The sequence below is a fragment of the Zootoca vivipara genome, chromosome 1, assembly GCF_965207765.1.
Source record: "Zootoca vivipara chromosome 1, rZooViv2.hap1.1, whole genome shotgun sequence".
In the NCBI taxonomy this organism is placed as follows: domain Eukaryota; kingdom Metazoa; phylum Chordata; class Lepidosauria; order Squamata; family Lacertidae; genus Zootoca; species Zootoca vivipara.
This window is the reverse complement of record NC_142582.1, coordinates 71,269,313-71,273,946: the sequence shown is the minus strand read 5'-3', so window position 1 is coordinate 71,273,946 and position 4,634 is coordinate 71,269,313.

The window sequence follows — 4,634 nt, the reverse complement described above, 5'->3', positions numbered from 1 at the left end:
ACAAGGTGTTTGTTAAGCAAGTATAAAGTTACACTAGATCCAAACTCCATTCAGCAGTGTGGCTACCACTGGCTGAGTCGGCCTAAGTCTGGCAGAAGGAAAACAAGCTTTTAAAATAGTGTTTCATTCACACCATCCTTTTTGACAGCTTAACCATCAAGCCCCCCTCCCTGCCTGTGGAACACCCTTTTTAAAGCCCTTTTGCCACACTAAGATCATACCCCCCAACTGTCCCGTTTCAAGTGGGACACCCCACGATCACAGAAATCAACCCTGGCTTTTATTCTTTGCTAGATTTACAAAAAGATAAACACACACCAATAAACAAATTTTAGAAAGGGGAAAGATTTTTTTAAAATAAGGACTCCTTGTGCTCTGCTCCGCTTCCCCTTTCTTCCCGCCCAGGGTGTCCCTGCCCCTCAGAGTTGGTGCACCACACGAGGCTGGTCCTCAGCAGTGGCAGCTTCCCCTCTTCCTTGCCTGCTCTCCATCAGCCACTATGAACTGCCTGAGAGAGAAGGGTAGCAGCAGTGGCCCTCAAAAAGCCTTGGAGACACAACAGGATGCTTCCTTGCCGCTGCCAGCTCATCCTCCTCCCTGAGCTCAGTGGCAGCAGCACTAGCAGGGCAAATAGGGACATTCCGGGATCAAATCAGAGGCCAGGATGGCTTTCATAATTCGGGGACTGTCCCTAGAAAATCAGGACACTTGGAGGGTATGGGGTCATTGCTGAACCCTACATATCTTGATTTAGATTGGACTCACTCTTTTCAGGCGGAGAATTCACAGACGAATATTGGACTTATTTGGAGAATTCCCCTCCAATCTCAGAAATACCCAGCAATTAAGAGTCAACCTGCTGAAAATAACAATGAGGAAAGTGTTGCCTCCCCCTTTTCTGTTGAGGACTAGAATTTTCCCCAGAATCTATCCCTCCCTCTCCCTAGGAAGGCTATTCCCATGCTTTTTGATATTTGATATTGATATCGTTCTGCCCGGACACTGAGGTCCAGTACCGAGGGCCTTCTGGCGGTTCCCTCGTTGTGAGAAGCCAAGTTGCAGGGAACCAGGCAGAGGGCCTTCTCGGTGGTGGCACCCGCCCTGTGGAACACCCTCCCATCAGATGTCAAAGAGAAAAAAAGCTACCAGATTTTTAGAAGACATCTGAAGGCAGCCCTGTTTAGGGAGGCTTTTAATGTTTGATAGATTATTTTATTTCATTTTTCTGTTGGAAGCCGCCCAGAGTGGCTGGGGAAAACGGGGTATAAATAATAAATTATTATTATTATTATTATTATTATTATTATTATTATTATTATTATCATTAAGCTATGCGATGCTGCCCATGCATTAATTGTGCATGGGATGAAAAAGTACTCCCAGAGAGCAAACGATTCTTAGCTTACTATTCTAGCTTCTGTTCAAGACTCTTTTATACAAAGTCCGTGTTTTGAATGAGGGAGTGTTGGGGGAGCTTTTACTTATTGCTTTAACACACACACACACACACCCAATGACTTCTGCAGCTTGCATTTGTTTGGAGTCATCATACATATTCTAAATGCTAAAAAGAATAGCATGTCTGCGTGTGAATAAAGGGTGATTTAGATCACGGAAAAGCTCAAGCAAGCAAAAGTTCCATTGTTGAATGAGCGCATACGCCAAGAGACAGATATTCAAATATAGAAACTTTAAAAAGTTTGAAGCATTCTGATTAAATGGAGGCCTTCATGAATAATGTAAATAGTGTAAGAAATCTTGAGGCAAGGCTTGATGAGAGGCTCTTAAAGCAGGACGATTACAATGTTGTTGATGCCTTTTTGTTGCTGTTGTTTTGAGCAGAGAAGAGCAGTTGGAGTGCTGGCAAGTGGAACTTGCTCCAGACACCACTGTCAGGGCTCATTTATTCTCTTTAGGAGGTGTTCATGCACTAAACATACCAATTCACAGTAAGCAGTTCCCTGGTTGGGGAACCAGTCAAACATTTTGCACAAAAATAAGGGTTATAGCAGTGAAATACTGGGCAGTTAACAGGGCTAACTGGGACTTCTTGATGCTATAATCTTCAGGATAAATTAATTTTCTATTATGTAAATTACATATATATCATTTTGTTTCTATACCATATGTTTCTATACCCTGTGCTTCTTGGATTATTGACTGTATGGTATATTAGAAATCCTGGATTATTCTGTTTCCCTTCTTCTTTCTTTTTTGTTAAGTTAGGCTATGAATGTGCCCCAGGGTGGGGTGACGCTCTCACCTCCCTGTTTATTTTTATAGTTTCTTTCATAAAGCTGTAATCGGTGTTTAGTTAATTCAGAATTAGTTTATTCACTTTTTGGATTTGTTTTTTGGAAAACATTATTTTCGGCGAGAGACTCACCATGTCTTTTGTCGCCTATTAAATTTTAAATCTGAATGGGAATAAATTTTCAGGATTTTGTTAAGCACTCCACGAGGACATCGTACCTGCCAACAAGGGTGCCAACTCCAGGGGACCCTGGGAACCTGGGCACCCACAACTTCTTTGCTGTAGGTGCCCATCCTCCACCTCCTGCCGTTGTGCGCAGCCACCACCGACCAACCGACCGCTGCCACCACCACCTGCTTCCCTCCCAACAAAATTTTTGCTGCAGGTGCCTGGCCTCTCTGTCCCGTCACTGTGTGCTGCTGGCTGCGTGCCATTACTCTGCCCTACTTAGGCTAATCTTGGCATCCCCCTGGCTTTTTTCCTACCCATGTTTATAATTCTGCAAACCTTGGTGTTTCCTCAAAAGTTCTCTTGTGCACAGATGGCGATATTTTTTGCTGTATAAGGATCCACACGTGGAAAGGATCCACACATTTCAAGAAACTGCACCATATGCAGCTGACGGCTGGTGTGTATGTTACCACTGCAGAATCACAGAATTGTAGAGTTGGAAAGGACCAGAAGGATCACCTTGGCCAATCCCCTGCCGTGCTGGAATCTTTTACCCAACCAAAAGGTGTTCCAATTAACCCTTATACATAATGTTCTTTTATGGTGTACAAGCCTGTTAACATTGCAAGTGCTTGTATTTAATGCCTTGGTAGCCTGAGCCAAATGATGTGCTTTAAACAAATGCCTGCATTGCCACAGCTAACGTGGTACTTCTGCTTGGCAGATTATACAGAGCTGCCCAACGATTTTCCTCCTGCACTACTTAATGGCCCTCACAAACATCAGCTCTCTCTTGTTCCTAGCAGAGACAAAGCAGAGACAATAATCATGCTAAAGTCTGCTGTTGCTCTGTAGTCCGTCCAGCCCCAAATCTAGTGTAAGGGTATGCATATGCTCTAATCAGGCCTGATTTAAAGTATCTGGCAGCAAAATCCTGATCACATGACCTAATAACACATGTATGTATGTATGTATGTATGTATGTATGTATGTATGGAGTTGTAATCAATGGGCTTTTGTTCCTGTTATTGGTTTCAGATCAATACATGTTTTCTTGAATAGCATGTAGCTCGAACTGCATATGCTGAAATGACTTCATAATCTTTATTCATTGCTATTGTCATCAGAAAACCCTACAAAGTTAATAAATATTCTTGCTCTCTTACGTATTAGGCATCGAGGTCACCAGCATGCTCTGGGCTCAGCTGGCTTAGAAACTAATGTCTCAGCTTCATAGCTAACCATGCAGTGAAAGATCATGCACACAGGCATTTTTGAAATATTTTTTTTCTCATTGCAGATTAACCTGATAACCTGACTTGTACACAGAAAGAGGCATTTATATGTTCAGCTAATAGGAGTACAGATGTACATATGTGTCAGAGGTCCCCCTTACAATATGGATTCTAGGTGTGTAGCTAATGTGGGTACAGATCTGTGGCACTCATCTGAACCCATTGAACAGGCTGGATGCTCCCTTTCATGTAAATGGGATTTTACACTGCTTTCTGGGGACACAAGCTGGATGTAACTAGGGTAACTAGAGTTATAATGCAGTTGAGGAAACTGTTTGGGGGGTTTTCTACAAAGGGGTGGTGTTTGGTTCCACACATTCGCATGAAGAGTAGAGTTGGGCCCTTGAGAAACGCTTAGTTAGAAGCACTCTCTCCAGACACAAATTTGTTCAGATTTGCACAGCGCATTCAAGTGAATTGACACAATTGCAAATATAGCTTGTTAACTACACACTTTAAGATGTTATAGCCATGTGTATATATATCAGTGTGTATATATATATATGGCGTGCTATGGTCCATGGGGTCACAAGGAGTCGGACACGACTAAACGACTAAACAACAATAACATATATATCAGATAGGTTTCCACCTCCAAATAATTAATTTTTTATATTAAATATAGTCAAGGGAAGGTATTGACTTGCCGTGTTCATGCAGAAGGGAGAGATTGAAAAATCTTGATGGAATAACTTCATAAAATGTGATTGCTTGATAGTACAGTGGAACCTCGGTTTATGAACACCTCGGTTTATGAATTTTCGGTTTATGAACGCCGCGGACCTATCTGGAACGGATTAATTCACTTTCCATTACTTTCAATGGGAAAGTTCGCTTCAGTTTATGAACGCTTCAGTTTATGAACAGACTTCCGGAACCAATTACACCCATGTTTCAGTTTATGAACGCTTCAG